Source organism: Euprymna scolopes, chromosome 29 (genome assembly GCF_053919585.1).
Source record: "Euprymna scolopes isolate OS-2025 chromosome 29, ASM5391958v1, whole genome shotgun sequence".
Classification (NCBI taxonomy): domain Eukaryota; kingdom Metazoa; phylum Mollusca; class Cephalopoda; order Sepiida; family Sepiolidae; genus Euprymna; species Euprymna scolopes.
In genome coordinates, this window is record NC_136510.1 from 59,254,361 (window position 1) to 59,274,803 (window position 20,443).

General features: G+C 15.6%; 1 protein-coding gene across 1 annotated transcript in view; it reads right to left on the minus strand.

Annotated features, from left to right (window-relative positions):
- Positions 1 to 20,443, minus strand: part of LOC145252659 (uncharacterized) — a 165,217-nt gene that overhangs the window by 75,066 nt on the left and 69,708 nt on the right. The window lies entirely within an intron of this gene.

Consider the following 20,443-nt stretch of genomic DNA (forward strand, 5'->3'; position numbering starts at 1 on the left):
AATCTACGTAATTAATATTTTGAGTAAATATAAAATAATCTGTGTAATTAATATTTTAAGTAAATATAAAATAATCTACGAAATTAATATTTTAAGTAAATATAAAACAATCTACGTAATTAATATTTTAAGTAAATATAAAATAATCTACGTAATGAATATTTTAAGTAAATATAAAATAATCTACGTAATTAATATTGGATGTAAATATAAAATAATCTACGTAATTAATATTTTAAGTAAATATAAAATAATCTGTGTAATTAATATTTTAAGTAAATATAAAATAATCTACGTAATTAATATTTTACCTAAATATAAATAAATCTGTGTAATTAATATTTTACGTAAATATGAAATGATCTACGTAATTACTATTTTAAGTAAATATAAAATAATCTACGTAATTATTATTTTAAGTAAATATAAAATAATCTATGTAATTAATATTTTAAGTAAATATAAAACAATCAATGTAATAAATATTTTACGTAAATATAAAATAATCTACGTAATTAATATTTTAAGTAAATATAAAATATTCTACGTAATTAATATTTAAATAAATATATAATAATCTACGTAATTAATATTGTACGTAAATATGAAATAATCTATGTAATTAATATTTTAATAAATATAAAATAATCTACGTAATTAATATTTTGAGTAAATATAAAATAATCTGTGTAATTAATATTTCAAGTAAATAAAAAATAATCTGTGTAATTAATATTTTAAATAAATATAAAATAATCTGTTTAATAAATATTTTAAGTAAATATAAAATAGTCTATGTAATAAATATTTTAAGTAAATATAAAATAATCCGTGTAATTAATATTGTAAGTAAATATAAAATAATCTACGAAAATGATATTTTAAGTAAATATAAAATAATCTACGTAATTTATATTTTCAATAAATATAAAATAATCTACGTAATAATTATTTTAAGTAAATATAAAATAATCTGTGTAATTAATATTTTAATAAATATAAAATAATCTACGTAATTAATATTTTAAGTAAATATAAAATAATCTACGAAATTAATATTTTAAGTAAATATAAAACAATCTACGTAATTAATATTTTAAGTAAATATAAAATAATCTACGTAATGAATATTTTAAGTAAATATAAAAAAATCTACGTAATTAATATTGGATGTAAATATAAAATAATCTACGTAATTAATATTTTAAGTAAATATAAAACAATCTGTGTAATTAATATTTTAAGTAAATATAAAATAATCTACGTAATTAATATTTTACCTAAATATAAATAAATCTGTGTAATTAATATTTTAAGTAAATATGAAATGATCTACGTAATTACTATTTTAAGTAAATATAAAATAATCTACGTAATTATTATTTTAAGTAAATATAAAATAATCTATGTAATTAATATTTTAAGTAAATATAAAATAATCAATGTAATAAATATTTACGTAAATATAAAATAATCTACGTAATGAATATTTTAAGTAAATATAAAATAATCTATGTAATTTATATTTTAATTAAATATAAAATAATCGGTGTAATTGATATTTTAAGTAAATATAAAATAATCTACGTAATTAATATTTTAAGTAAATATAAAATACTCTGTGTAATTAATATTTGAAGTAAATATAAAATAGTCTATGTAATGAATATTTTAAGTAAATATAAAATAATCTACGTAATTAATATTTTAAGTAAATATAAAATAATCCACGTAATTCATATTTTAAGTAAATATAAAATAATCAGCGTAATTAATATTTAAAGTAAATATAAAATAATCTACGTAATTTATATTTTAAGTAAATATAAAATAATCTATGTAATAAATATTTTAAGTAAATATAAAGTAATCTGTGTAATTAATATTTTAATAAATATAAAATAATCTACGTAATTAATTACACAGATTATTTTATATTTACGTAAAATAATAATTACGTAGATTATTTTATATTTACTTAAAATATTAATTTCGTAGATTATTTTATATTTACTTAAAATATGAATTACGTAGATTATTTTATATTTACTTAAAATATTTATTACGTAGATTATTTTATAATTACTTAAAATATTCATTACATAGATTATTTTATATTTACTTTAAATATTAATTACACTGATTATTTTATATTTACTTACACTATTAATTACACAGAGTATTTTATATTTACTTAAAATATTAATTACGTAGATTATTTCATATTTACTTAAAATATTAATTACACCAATTATTTTATATTTAATTAAAATATAAATTACATAGATTATTTTATATTTACTTAAAATATTCATTACGTAGATTATTTTATATTTACTTAAAATATCAATTACGAAAATTATTTTATATTTATTGAAAATATAAATTACGTAGATTATTTTATATTTACTTAAAATATTAATTACACTGATTATTTTATATTTACTTAAAATATTAATTACACAGATTATTTTATATTTACTTCAAATATTAATTACACAGAGTATTTTATATTTATATAAAATATTAATTACGGAGATTATTTTATATTTGCTTAAAATATTTATTACGTAGATTTTTTTATATTTACTTAAAATATCATTTTCGTAGATTATTTTATATTTACTTAAAATATTAATCACACAGATTATTTTATATTTACTTAAAATATTTATTACATAGATTATTTTATTTTTACTTAAAATATTTATTAAACAGATTATTTTATATTTACTTAAAATATAAATTACGTACATTTTTTTATATCTACTTAAAATATTAATTACACTGATTATTTTATATTTACTTAAAATGTGAACTACGTGGATTATTTTATATTTACTTAAACTATTAATTACGTAGATTATTTTATATTTACTTAAAATATTAATTACACAGATTACTTTATATTTACTTACAATATTAATTACGGAGATTATTTTATATGTACTTAAAATATTAATTACACAGATTATTTTATATTTACTTAAAATATTACTTACGTAGATTATTTTATATTTACTTAAAATATTGACTACATTGATTATTTAATATTTACATAAACATTAATTACGTAGGTTATTTTTAACATTTACTATTATTATAGATTATTTTAAAAATATTCATTACGTAGATTATTTGATATTTACTTAAAATATTAATTACGTAGATTATTTTATATTTACTTTAAATATTGTTTACGTAGTTATTTTATATTTACTTAAAATATTAATTACACAGATGATTATATATTTACTTAAAATATTAATTACATAGATTATTTTATATTTACTTTAAATATTAATTACGTAGATTATTTTATATTTAATTACAATATTAATTACGTAGATTATTTTATATTTACTTAAAATATTAATTACGTAGATCATTTTATATTTACTTAAAATATAAATTACACAGATTATTTTATATTTACGTAAAATAATAATTATGTAGATTATTTTATATTTACTTAACATATTAATTTCGTAGTTTTTTTTATATTTACTTAAAATATGAATTACGTAGATTATTTTATATTTACTTAAAATATTTATTACGTAGATTATTTTATAATTACTTAAAATATTCATTACATAGATTATTTTATATTTACTTTAAATATTAATTACACTGATTATTTTATATTTACTTAAAATATTAATTACACAGATTATTTTATATTTACTTAAAATATTAATTACGTAGATTATTTTATATTTGCTTAAAATATTTATTACGTAGATTATTTTATATTTACTAAAAATATAATTTTCGTAGATTATTTTATATTTACTTAAAATACTAATTACACAGATTATTTTATATTTACTTAAAATATTTATTACAGAGATTATTTTATATTTACTAAAAATATAATTTTCGTAGATTATTTTATATTTATTAAAAATACTAATTACACAGATTATTTTATATTTACTTAAAATATTTATTACACAGATTATTTTATATGTACTTACAAAATAAATTACGTAGATTATTTTATATTTATATAAAATATTAATTACACTGATTATTTTATATTTACTTAAAATATGAATTACGTGGATTATTTTATATTTTCTTGAAATATTAATTACGTAGATTATTTTATATTTACTTAAACTATTAATTACACAGAGTATTTTATATTTACTTAAAATATTAATTACGTAGATTATTTCATATTTACTGAAAATTTTAATTACACCAATTATTTTATATTTAATTAAAATATAAATTACATAGATTATTTTATATTTACTTAAATTATTCATTACGTAGATTATTTTATATTTACTTAAAATATTAATTTCGTAGATTTATTTATATTTACTTAAAATATTAATTACACAGATTTTTTTATATTTACTCAAAATATTAATTACGTAGATTATTTTATATTTATTTAAATATTAATTACAAAGATTATTTTATATTTACTTAAAATATTAATTACGTAGATTTTTTTATATTTATTTAAATATTAATTACGTAGATTATTTTATATTTACTTAAAATATTAATTACGTAAATTATTTTGTATTTATTGAAAATATAAATTACGTAGATTATTTTATATTTACTTAAAATATTAATTACACTGATTATTTTATATTTACTTAAAATATTAATTACACAGATTATTTTATATTTACTTCAAATATTAATTACACAGATTATTTTATATTTACTTAAAATATTAATTACGTAGATTATTTTATATTTGCTTAAAATACTTATTACGTAGATTATTTTATATTTACTTAAAATACATTTTCGTAGATTATTTTATATTTACTTAAAATAATAATTACACAGATTTTTTTATATTTACTTAAAATATTTATTACATAGATTATTTTATATTTACTTAACATATTAATTAAACAGATTATTTTATATTTACTTAAAATATAAATTACGTACATTATTTTATATTTACTTAAAATATTAATTACACTGATTATTTTATATTTACTTACAATATTAATTACACAGATTGTTTTATATTTACGTAAAATAATAATTACGCAGATTATTTTATATTTACTTAAAATATAAATTTCGTAGATTATTTTATATTTACTTAAAATATTAATTACACAGATTATTTTATATTTACTTCAAATATTAATTACGTAGATTATAATATATTTATGTAAATATTAATTACGTAGATTATTTTATATTTACTTAAAATATCAATTACGTAAATTATTTTATATTTATTGAAAATATAAATTACGTAGGTGATTTTATATTTACTTAAACTATTAATTACACTGAATATTTAATATTTACTTAAAATATTAATTACACAGATTATTTTATATTTACTTAAAATATTAATTACGTACATTATTGTATATTTGCTTAAATATTTATTACGTAGATTATTTTATATTTGCTTAAAATATTTATTACGTAGATTATTTTATATTTACTTAAAATATCATTGTCGTAGATTATTTTATATTTACTTAAAATATTAATTACACAGATTATGTTATATTTACTTAAAATATCTATTACATAGATTTTTTTATATTTACTTAAAATATTTATTAAACAGATTATTTTATATTTACTTAAATTATAAATTACGTACATTATTTTATATTTACTTAAAATATTAATTACACTGATTATTTTATATTTACTTAAAATATGAACTACGTGGATTTTTTTATATTTACTTAAAATATTAATTACGTAGATTATTTTATATTTACTTAAAATATTAATTACACAGATTATTTTATATTTACTTTAAATATTTATTACACAGATTATTTTATATTTACTTACAATATTAATAACTGAGATTATTTTATATTTACTTAAAATATTAATTACACAGATTATTTTATATTTACTTAAAATATAAACTACATAGATTATTTTATATTTACTTAAAATATTAATTACGTAGATTATTTCATATTTACTTAAAATATACATTACACAGATTATTTTATATGTACTAAAAATATAAATTACGTAGATTATTTTATATTTACTTAAAATATTAATTACACAGATTATTTTATATTTACTTAAAATATTACTTACGTAGATTATTTTATATTTACTTAAAATATTGACTACATTGATTATTTAATATTTACATAAACATTAATTACGTAGGTTATTTTAAAAATTTACTATTATTATAGATTATTTTTAAAATATTCATTAACTCATCTACGTAATTTATATTTTCAATAAATATAAAATAACTTACGTAATTGATATTTTAAGTAAATATAAAATAATCTACGTAATTAATATTTATATAAATATATAATAATCTACGTAATTAATATTTTAAGTAAATATAAAATAATCTGTGTAATTAATATTTTAATAAATATAAAATAATCTACGTAAGTAATATTTTGAGTAAAAATAAAATAATCTGTGTAATTAATATTTTAAGTAAATATAAAATAATCTACCAAATTAATATTTTAAGTAAATATAAAATAATCTACGTAATTATTATTGTACGTAAATATAAAACAATCTGTGTAATTAATATTTTAAGTAAATATAAAATGATCTACGTAATTAATATTTTAAGTAAATATGAAATAATCTACGTAATCAATATTTTAAGTAAATATAAAATAATCTACGTAATTAATATTTTAATTAAATATAAAATTATCTACGTAATTAATATTTTAAGTAAATATAAAATAATCTACGTAATTAATATTTTAAGTACTTATAAAATAATCCACGTAATTCATATTTAAATGAAAATATAAAATAATCAGTGTAATTAATATTTTAAGTAAATATAAAATAATGTACGTAATTTATATTTTAAGTAAATATAAAATAATCTGTTTAATAAATATTTTAAGTAAATATAAAATAATCTATGTAATAAATATTTTAAGTAAATATAAAAAAATCTGTTTAATTATTATTTTAAGTAAATATAAAATAATCTACGACAATGATATTTTAAGTAAATATAAAATAATCTACGTAATAAATATTTTAAGCAAATATAAAATAATCTACGTAATTAATGTTTAAAGTAAATATAAAATAATCTGTGTAATTAATATTTGAAGTAAATATAAAATAATCTGTGTAATTAATATTTTAAGTAAATATAAAATAATCAGTGTAATTATGATTTTACGTAAATATAAAATAATCTGTGTAATTAATATTTTAAGTAAATATAAAATAATCAGTGTAATTAATATTTTAAGTAAATATAAAATAATCTACGTAATTTTTATTTTCAATACAACTAAAATAATTTACGTAATTAATATTTTAAGTAAATATAAAATAATCTACGTAATTAATATTTTAAATAAATATAAAATAATCTACGTAATTAATATTTAAAGTAAATATAGAATGATCTACGTAATTAATATTTTAAGTAAATATAAAATAATCTACGTATTTAATATTATAAGTAAATATAAAATAATCTACGAAATTAATATTTTAAGTAAATATAAAATAATCTATGTAATTAATATTTTAAGTATATATAAATCATCTGTGTAATTTATATTGTAAGTAAATATAAAATAATCTACGTAATAAATATTTAAAGTAAATATAAAATCATCTACGTAATTAATATTTAAAGTAAATATAAAATAATCTCCGTAATTAATATTTTTAAAATTATCTATAATAATAGTAAATTTTTAAAATAACCTACGTAATTAATGTTTATGTAAATATAAAATAATCTATGTAGTTAATTTTTTAAGTAAATATAAAATAATCTACGTAATTAATATTTAAAGTAAATATAAAATAATCTATGTAATGAATATTTTAAGTACATATAAAATCATCTACGTAATAAATATTTTAAGTAAATATAAAATAATTTACGTAATTAATATTTTGAATAAATATAAAATAATCTCTGTAATTAATATTTTAAGTAAATATAAAATCATCTACGTAATTTATATTTTTAGTAAATATAAAATAATCTGCGTCATGTATATTTTAAGTAAATATAAAATAATCTACGTAATTAATATTTTAAGTAAATATAAAATAATCTATGTAGTGAATATTTTAAGTAAATATAAAATAATCTGTGTAATTAATATTTTAAGTAAATATAAAATAATCTCCGTAATTGATATTGTAAGTAAATATAAAATAATGTGTGTAATGAATATTTAAAGTAAATATAAAATAATCTGTGTAATTAATATTTTAAGTAAATATAAAATAATCTACGTAATTTGTATTTAAAGTAAATATAAAATAATCTACGTAATTAATATTTTAAGTAAATATAAAAAAATCTACGTAATTAATATTTAAATAAATATATAATAATCTACGTAATTAATATTTTAAGTAAATATAAAATAATCTGTGTAATTAATATTTAAAATAAATATAAAATAATCTACGAAATTAATTTTTTAAGTAAATATAAAATAATCTACGTAATTATTTTTTTACCTAAATATAAAATAATCTGTGTAATTAATATTTTAAGTAAATATAAAATAATCTACGTAATTAATATTTTCAGTAAATATAAAATAATCTACGTAATTAATATTTTAAGTAAATATAAAATAATCTACGTAATTAATACTTTTATTTAATATAAAATAATCTACGTAATAAATATTTTAAGTAAATATAAAATAATCTGTGTAATTAATATTTTAAGTAAATATAAAATAATCTACGTAATGAATATTTAAAGTAAATATAGAATCATCCACGTAATAAATATTTTAAGTAAATATAAAATAATCTACGTAATTAATATTTTAAGTAAATATAAACTAATCTACGTAATTAATATTTTGAATAAATATAAAATAATCTGTGTAATTAATATTTTAAGTAAATATAATATAATCTGAGTAATTAATATTTTAAGTCAATATAAAAAAATCTACGTAATTAATATTTTAAGTAAATATAAAATAATCTACGTAATTAATATTTTAAGTAAATATAAAATAATCTACGTAATTAATATTTTAAGTAAATATAAAATAATCTACGTAATTGATATTTTAAGTAAATATAAAATAATCTATGTAATTTATATTTTAATTAAATATAAAATAATCGGTGTAATTAATATTTTAAGTAAATATAAGATAATCTACGTAATTAATATTTAAAGTAAATATAAAATACTCTGTGTAATTAATATTTTAAGTAAATATAAAATAATCTACTTAATTAATAGTTTTAGTAAATATAAAATAATCTACGTAATTAATATTTTAAGTAAATAAAAAATAATCCACGTAATGCATATTTTAAGTAAATATAAAATAATCAGTGCAATTAATATGTTAAGTAAATATAAAATAATCTACGTAATTTATATTTTAAGTAAATATAAAATAATTTGTTTAATAAATATTTTAAGTAAGTATAAAATAATCTATGTAATAAATATTTTAAGTAAATATAAAATAATCTGTGTAATTAATATTTTAAGTAAATATAAAATAATCTACGTAATAAATATTTTAAGCAAATATAAAATAATCTACGTAATTAATATTTTCAGTAAATATAAAATCATCTGTGTAATTAATATTTTAAGTAAATATAAAATAATCTGTGTAATTAATATTTTAAGTAAATATAAAATAATCAGTGTAATTAATATTTTAAGTAAATATGAAATAATCTACGTAATTTCTATTTTCAATATATATAAAATAATTTACGTAATTAATATTTTAAGTAAATCTAAAATAATCTACGTAATTAATATTTAAATAAATATATAATAATCTACGTAATTAATATTTTAAGTAAATATAAAATAATCTGTGTAATTAATATTTTAATAAATATAAAATAATCTACGTAATTAATATTTTGAGTAAATATAAAATAATCTGTGTAATTAATATTGTAAGTAAATATAAAATAATCTACGAAATTAATATTTTAAGTAAATATAAAATAATCTACGTTATTATTATTTTACGTAAATATAAAATAATCTGTGTAATTAATATTTTAAGTAAATATAAAATGATCTACGTAATTAATATTTTAAGTAAATATAAAATAATCTACGTAATTTATATTTTAAGTAAATATAAAATAATCTACGTAATTAATATTTTAATTACATATAAAATAATCTACGTAATTAATATTTTAAGTAAATATAAAATAATCTACGTAATTAATATTGTAAGTAAATATAAAATAATCTATGTAATGAATATTTTAAGTACATATAAAATAATCTGTTTCATTAATATTTTAAGTCAATATAAAATAATCTACGTAATTAATATTTTTAGTAAACATAAAATAATCTACGTAATTAATATTTTAAGTAAATATAAAATAATGTACGTAATTAATATTTTAAGGAAATATAAAATAATCTCCGTAATTAATATTTTAAGTAAATATAAAATAATCTATGTAATTAATATTTTAAGTAAATATAAAATCATCTGTGTAATTAATATTTTTAGTAAATATAAAATAATCTACGTAATAAATATTTAAAGTAAATATAAAATAATCTACGTAATTAATATTTTAAGTAAATGTAAAAAAATCTACGTAATTAATATCTTTAAAATAATCTATAATAATAGTAATTTTTTAAAATAACCTACGTAATTAATGTTTATGTAAATATAAAATAATCTATGTAGTTAATATTTTAAGTAAATATAAAATAATCAGTGTAATTAATAGTTTAAGTAAATATAAAATGATCTACGTAATAAATATTTTAAGTAAATATAAAATAATTTACATAATTAATATTTTAAGTAAATATAAAATAATCTACGTAAATAATATTTTAAGTAAATATACAATAATCTACGTAGTTAATACTTTAAGTAAATATAAAATAATCTACATAATTAATGTTTTAAGTAAATATAAAATAATGTACGTAATTAATATTTTCGGTAAATATAGAATAATCTGTGTAATTAATATTTTAAGTAAATATAAAATAATCTACGTAATTAATATTTTAAGTAAATATAAAATAACTCGTGTAATTAATATTTTAAGTAAATATAAAATGATCTACGTAATTAATATTTTGAATAAATATAAAAGGGTTTGTTTAATTAATTTTTAAAGTAAATATAAAATAATTTACGTTATTAATATTTTAAGTAAATATAAAATAATCTGTGTAATTAATATTTTAAGTAAATATAAAATAATCTATGTAATTAATATTTTAATAAATATAAAATAATCTACGTAAGTAATATTTTAAGTAAATATAAAATAATCTGTGTAATTAATATTTTAATAAATATAAAATAATCTACGTAATTAATATTTGTAGTAAATATAAAAGATTTTACGTAATTAATATGTTAAGTAAATATATAATTATCGGTGTAATTAATATTTTAACTAAATATAAAATAATCTACGTAATTAATATTTTGAATAAATATAAAATTATCTGTGTAATTAATATTTTAAGTACATATTAAATAATCTACGTAAGTAATATTTATGTAAATATAAAAAAATCTACGTAATTAATATTTTAAGTAAATATAAAATAATCTGTGTAATTAATATTTTAAGTAAATATAAAATAATCTGTGTAATTAATATTTTAAGTAAATATAAAATAATCTGTGTAATTAATATTTTAAGTTAATATAAAATAATCTACGTAATTAATATTTTGAGTAAAAATAAAATAATCTGTGTAATTAATATTTTAAGTAAATATAAAATAATCGGCGTAATTAATATTTTAAGTAAATATAAAATAATCTGTGTAATTAATATTTTAAGTAAATATAAAATAATCTACGTAATTAATATTTTGAGTAAATATAAAATAATCTGTGTAATATTTTAAGTAAATATAAAATAATCTACGTAATTAATATTTTAAGTGAATATTAAATAATCTACGTAATTAATATGTTAAGTAAATATAAAATAATCTACGTAATTAATATTTTAAGTAAATATAAAATAATCTCTGTAATTAATATTTTAAAGATCTTTAACAATGAACACAATATAGATTATAAGGCAAACAAAAGAAAAGTTTATTACAATTAATCTCTTCTTATTAATGGTCACTTTTTTCCTTGGCATGAAAAACTTGAAATCAATTTCTTTAACAAAATAAACAAACATGGGAAAAAGACGAAAACCATGAAGACACGTTTTAGTTCAATAAAAACATATTTGATTTTATTTGAACTTTTTACCTGATTGACAATTTATCTTGTTTCATGCGGTGAAATAAGAGTTGATGCACTGAACTTAGGATTAGTGGTTCCTAACAAGCATCATTCAGAATATAGAGTTCAGTGCAACATTAGCGGGCGTACCCGGCGTTGCCCGAGTGTTTGTTTCCGGGACGGGGGGGAGTTTTAAAAAATGTTATGGTAGGTAAGTAGGAAGGATCAAACCCGGAGTCATGAGTAAAAGTAGGAAAATAAAGTGTGAAAAAAAAAAAAAAAACATCTGCAACGTTAACAGTTCGGCCACCAAGAAAAGTCCATTTCAGTTGTTTAGGAAAAAAAAAAAACGACTACGGTAGGTCGGCGCGAACGTGAAAATATAATTTGAATTGTCCAGCACGCTAACCACTACGCCACAGAGCACTGCAGCTTTGTTTAGTGATTTTAAATAACTTCACATGAAAGAACTACGAAGCTAAACCGGTGTTCTCTTCTCAACTGTTCCTTGTGCACGATCCCCAAACGGTGTTAAGTGGTGGCAGGGGGAGGAGGAATTTATTAGAGAGAAAATATTTTACCACTTCCATTGACCTTAACCGATTTTGGCCGTAACTTCTCAGCAGAAAAAGTATAGAACTCTAAGATTATCGAGGAATTTTAGAAATAATAAGCCTATAACACACCTCAGATATTGTTCTGCCGTTTGTGCATATTATATTTGCATGAAATATCTTGATTTTTAATCCTATTAATGTCAAAATCAGACGAGAAAAAATGAGTTCAATTTATTTATATAGAGATTATGTAGATTATTTTATATTTACTTAAAATACTAATTACGTAGATTATTTTATATTTACCTAAAATATTAATTACGTAGATTATTTTATATTTACTTAAAATATTAATTATGTAGATTATTTTATATTTACTTAAAATATTAATTACGTAGATTATTTTATATTTACTTAAAATATTAATTACGTAGATTATTTTATATTTACTTAAAATATTATTTACGTAGATTATTTTATATTTACTTAAAATATTAATTACGTAGATCATTTTATATTTACTTAAAATATTAATTACGCAGGTTATTTTATATTTACGTAAAATATTAATTACGTAGATTATTTTATATTTACTTAAAATATTAATTACGTAGATTATTTTATGTTTCTGCGACTGAGGAAAATAGCGAAAAACAGTGAAAACCCCCTCTGGCCAGACCAAACACTCTACCGTTTGCTTCTACGGAGGAGAATATTCAAAAGTTAAAAGTGGACCTTATGCAACAATTAAGCACCAATATAGATGCACAATTTCCAGTGATGACAACCACATTCGCACATATTCACCTAAAATAGTTGCTATTCTGTTTCATTTTTAATATAAACTTGTATACTTGATGAATTTCAGTAAATATTTTTTAATATAATATTATCTATTTTGATAATATATTGAATGAAAGACTTTTAAGTATAAAATTATCTATTTAAGAATAAAATTTTGTATTTGAAAAATAGTTTCTAGTAGATAATATGAATAGAAAATAGTCTCTATTTTGAATAATTTAAAGTTGATATTTTAATATAAATAATCTGTTTGCGAATAGTCATAAGTACCTTCTTTTAAATATAAAATAATCTATTTGATAAATAGTTTAGATTAAATATTTTTAATTATTTACTTAATGAATATTTTGTAGTAAATGTTTTAAATAAAAATAACTTTTTATGTAAATATAAAGTTATCAATAGCAGAAGTAAATATTTTTACATATCAATAATATTAGCATATTAAGTAAATAATGTAAATATAAAATAGTTTATTCAATGATTCAAAATACTATGCAAACACGCAATTTCATACAGTCTTCAATTATATATTCATATGTTTACAATGATTCATCAAATATGTAATTTTATATCAAAATAATATTTACTTAAAATGTTAATAGATAAAAAAGATTATTTACTATTTAAAAATATTTTATTAAAACCATTTATTAAATAAACAATTTTATATTTAACAATATTTCAATATTTGATAACTCATTTTAAATAATTTTATATAAAATTATATATTTGGTAAGGAGTTTAAAAGAAACATTTTAAAATATTAAAGTATCTATTTCATGAATAAATATTTTTAACTATAATCATGTATTTGAGAAATATGTTGAAATAATTATTTTAAATACAGAATTATGTATTAAATGAAAAAATATTTTTTAAAATACAATGGTGTATTTGATGACTAGTTTGACTAAACATTTTAAAATATAAAATCCTCTATTTTATGAGAAGATTAAAGTAATATAATTTAAATTTGAAATTATCTATTTGATGAACAGTTTGAAGAAATTTTTATACAATTATCTATTTGATCAACAGCTTGAGATAATATGTTTAAATGTAAAATCATTTATTTGATGAATCGGTCTAAATAAATAGTTCCGAATATTAAATAATCTAATTGATGGAATATATATTTTGAATATAAAATTATTTATTTTATGCATAGATTGACATTAATATTTTAAAATATAAAATTTTAAATATAAAATTATTTATTTTATGCATAGATTGACATTAATATTTTAAAATATAAAATTTTAAATATAAAATTATTTATTTTATGCATAGATTGACATTAATATTTTAAAATATAAAATTTTAAATATAAAATTATCTATTTTATGCATAGATTGACATTAATATTTTAAAATATAAAATTTTAAATATAAAATTATCTATTCATTAGAGTTTGAGATAATATTAAAATTATCTATGTGATAAATCGTTTGATAAAAATATATTAACACATAAACATATCTATTTGATTAATAGTTTAAGATAACATTTGTAAATATGAAATCATCTATTTAGTTAATAGTTAATTCTTTTAAATAAAACAATATGTTTTATGAGCGTTTTGAAATATATTAATATATGTGCATATATTAATAAATAGTTATCTCTTTGATGAACGTTTTGGAGTAAATATATTTTATATAAAATAATCTTTTACCTAAATATTTACATGTAAATCATGCTTTAACATAAATATTACTCAACATAAAATTATGTATTTGTAGATTAGTTTGAGTAAATCTTTTCAAATATAAAACTATTTATTTGAATAGTTTGAGGTAATATTTAGTAATACTTTGATGAATAGTTTGTGGAAATATTTTAAACTTTTTTATTTGATTAATAGGGTTAATAAATATATTTCAATATAAAATAATTTAGTCGATTAATAGTTTTAATCAATATTCTTGAATATGATATATATTTGATGAATAGTTTGAAGTAAATATTGTTAATTCGTAAATTACCTAATTTCTTAAATATGTATTGGATGAATTGTTTTAAGTAATTTATTAAAACCAAAATTTTTTATTTAATGGATATTTTCTAGTAAATATTTTTACATTTAATTAGATATTTAATGAATAGTCAGAAGCAACTATTTTAGTAAATATATTTTGATTAAAAAATATCTATTTTATTAATATTTTGAAGTATCTTTTCTTTTTTTCTTTTTTATGGATAAGTAAATATGTTTAAATATAACATTGTCTATTAAACGCAGATTTTAAGTAATTTTAAAAATATAAAAATATCCAGTGCATGAATATTGGGAGTAAATATTTTTACAAATAAAATTATCTATTCAACCAATAGTTTGAAGAAAATATAAATATAAACTAACGTATTATATAAATATTTTGATTAAATATTTATAAATATAAAATTATATACTTGTAAATCGACTGAAGCAAATATTTAAAAGAGAAAATTATGTATTTAATGAAAAATGTTATGTAAATATTTTCAAATATAAATTTAATATTATATTTTAGTTTGAAGTAAATAATTTTATTTGATAAATTTGATTATTTGAAATGAATATTTATAATAATAAATGTTGAATAAATTGGATAAAAATTAACTATTGCAATAATAGTTTGAAGTAAATATTGTAGATATGAATTTATGGTTTAGTGAATATTTAGACGTAGATGTTTTAAACAGAAAATTATATATTTAATGAAATATTAAATATTTAATGAATTTAATTATTTGTGAAATATAAAATACTGTATTTCCAAAAATGACTTTTAATATAAAGTTTAATGTTATCGTCACAACGTTTCGGCCGTTTTGCCCTCCGGCCTTCATCAGGTGTTTTGTATCACCTGATGAAGGCCGGAGGACAAAACGGCCGAAACGTTGTGACGATAAAAACCAAGATGAGGAAGTCAGTCCGACATATTTTTCAATGAAAACACCTCATCTCAAAAATACAGACAATTACAATAAAATTATTTGTTTAATATTTTGAAGTAGATATTTTAATATAAATTTATCAATTAAATTAATTTTTTATTTTATTAAATATTTCATACGAAAATATTTTAACTATAAAATTATATATTCAATATAATAGATATTTACAAAATCAATTTATGTATTTGATTTTATATTGAGTAAATATTTTTAAATGTGAATCTTTGAAGAAAAGATTAAAAAAGATTTTTAAATAAAAATAATGAAATGAAATAAATATATTTTAGTATAAACTGGTTAATTTCAGTAATAACATTAATGTTTTTAATATAAAATCAATGCGTTTGCTTAATAGTTTGAATTAAGTTTTAATCAGTTTTAATATAAACTTATTTATTTAATGAATAGTGTGAAGTAAATATTTTTAAATATATAATTGATGAGTAGTTTAAAATATGTTTTAATAAAAAATATCTTTTTGATATATATTTTGAAATGAATGTTTCAAAATATAAAATTGTATATTAAATATACAGTGTGAAGTAAACATTTTTATATAAATTATCTATTTGATTAATATTTTGAGCTAAAGATTTTTAAAAATATGCATTTAATAAAAAATTTTAAGTAAATATTTTAAGGTATAAAATTGTCCATTTGATAAACATATTTAATTATAAATTTAAATATTTGGTGAATATTTTTACTAAATATTTTTATATAAAATTACTTTTCAGGATATTAATTTGAAGAAAATATTTTTAAGCATCAAATGATTATTTGATGGAATTTAAATATATTTCCCTGTAGAATTATCTATTTGAATAATAGTTGGAAGTAAAATACTTTCGTATGAATATTTTAGAATGGAAAAATAAATTTCTATGCAAATAAAGGGGTAAAATTATCTATTTGGCGATAATTCCGAAGTATAAATTTGAAATATGAAATTATCTATTTAGTAAATAGTTTAAAATAAGTATTTTTAATATGAAATAATGTATTTGATTAATAATTTAAATAAAAGATTATATATTCAATGAATGTTGTAAAGTAAATATTTATATAATAATAATTATCTATTGATGAATAGTTGGAAGTAAAAGTGTAACGGACATTTCGGGTAAATATTTTACTATAGAAAATTCTAGTAAATGTTTTTTAATATAAAACTAATCAAAGACCAGTTTGAAATATATTATCTATTTGGTGAATAATTTTAAAGTAAATATTTTTCAATATAAATTATCTCTTAGAGAAATAGTTTAAAGTACATATTTTAAATAGAAAATGTTTAAGTTGCTGAATATTTAAAGTAAGTATCTTAAATATAAAATTATTTATTTGATAAATATTGAATGTAAATATTAAGTACATAAATATGCATTTGAAGAACAGTTTTAATTAAATATTCTCATACATAAAATTGTCCATTCGGAAGTAAATATTTATAAAAATTATGTAATTAAAAGAGTTTAAAGTAAATATATATAAATAGAAAATCATCAATTTGATGAATACTTGTAAATATACAATTATCTTACTGATTGAAGAGTTTGATACAAGTATTTTAAGCAAAAATATATTTGATGAGCAGTTTGACGTAAATGTTTTTAAATAATAAATATCTATTGAATATATGGTTTTAAGTACTGTTTAAAATTATTTATTTAATGTACAGTTTTAAATGATTACTTTTATATGTGAACTTATCTATTTATCTAGAAAAATTATTTTTAAATATATAAAGATTTATTTGGTAAATATTTTGACGGAAATACATTTAAACATAAAATTGTCATCGTGTTTAATATATTGAAGTAAATATTTTCACAAAAGTTTTCTATTTAATGTATATTTTATAATAAATATTTATGAATATATACTGTCAAAATTAAAATTTATGAATATTTACCTTCAAAATAAAAATATTACCTTCAAAATATAAAAAATCGACACAATTATTGTCTCGATTTTTTATTTTACATATAAAATATTTTATATTTTACATATGAAATATTTTATATTTTACATATAAAATATTTTATATTTTACATAAAATATTTTATATTTTACATATAAAATATTTTATATTTTACATAAAATATTTTATATTTTACATAAAATATTTTATATTTTACATATAAAATATTTTATATTTTACATATAAAATATTTTATATTTTATGTAAAATATTTTATATTTTGCATAAAATATTTTATATTTTACATATAAAATATTTTATGTAAAATATATTTTACATATAAAATATTTTATATTTTACATATAAAATATTTTATATTTTGCATATAAAATATTTTATATTTTACATATAAATATTTTATATTTTACATATAAAATATTTTATATTTTACATATAAAATATTTTATATTTTATATATGAAACAATATATCAGATAAATGGTTTTGCATGAACATTTTTAAATATAATTTTTTATTTGATGGATATTTTGAAGTTAAAATTTTGATGTATAAAAGTATCTATTTTATGAATATTTTGCCAAAAATATATTCAAATATTAAATTATATATTTTATTAATAATTTAGATTAAATACATTTAAATATATAATTATCTTTTTATTGAATATTTTAAAGTAAATATATTCTTTTTTTTTAAATTATCAATTAATGAATAATTTGAAGGAAATATTTTTAATATAAAATTATCTATTTGAAGACTCATTTGGAGTAAATATTTCGAAATACCAAATTATCCATTTTTTGAATAGCTTGAAGTAAATATTTCTAAATATAAAATATATTTGATGGATATTTTGAATAAATATTTTTATATATAAAATGTTCTATTTGATAAATAGTTTGAAGTAAATATTTTTAAATATAATATATATTTGATGAATATTTTGAATATATTAATATAATTTTTAATATAAAATAATCTATTTAATTAATATTAGGAAATAAATATTTTTTAATATAAAATTTTCTCTACAAGGTCATCATTCGCCCATGCATGGAGTATTGCTGCCACATCTGGGCTGGTGCCTCTGCCATTAGACTCTTCCTCTTGGATAGGGTTCAAAAAAGAGTTTTCAATCTAATAGGTCCCACTTTGTCACCTAAGTTCCAACCCCTGTCTCATCGCCGTAATATTGCATCTCTATGCCTGTTTTGCAAATATTTTAATGGAATGTGTTCTGATAACCTCGTTGCACTTGTGCCCCTTAACGTATATATCTAAAACAAGCCAATTTAGCAACAAAATCATACCGCTTCACTGTTGAGGTCCCTAAATGCCAAAAATACTTTCTACTCTAATCGTTTCTTCCCTCGAATAGCTAGACTTTGGGATTCCCTTCCTGCTACCTGCTTCCCTGAATGCAAAAGTTTAAATGTAACGCAATCTAACATCTTGTTAATCTGTCCTATTTCCAAATACGTTCAAGTGATAATATGCCTGCTATGAAAATAGATCAAAAGAGTCGCCAAAAATATACCAAGAACTTCCAGTGCAAAAAACTGGAAGAATAGGCCAACCAACAGCATACCAATTATTTTCTGGATGAATTCATCCAAGGCTATATCGATAAGGAAGGTTCAATAGACTGACTAAAACGTGAACATGAGTAAATAAAAAAATTGTCGAATAGTAAATATTTTGTAATATATTATTAGCTGTATTCAATGAATAGTAAATATTTTGTAATATATTATTAGCTATATTCAATGAATAGTAAATATTTTGTAATATATTATTAGCTATATTCAATGAATAGTAAATATTTTGTAATATATTATTAGCTATATTCAATGAATAGTAAATATTTTGTAATATATTATTAGCTATATTCAATGAATAGTAAATATTTTGTAATATATTATTAGTTATATTCAATGAATAGTAAATATTTTGTAATATATTATTAGCTATATTCAATGAATAGTAAATATT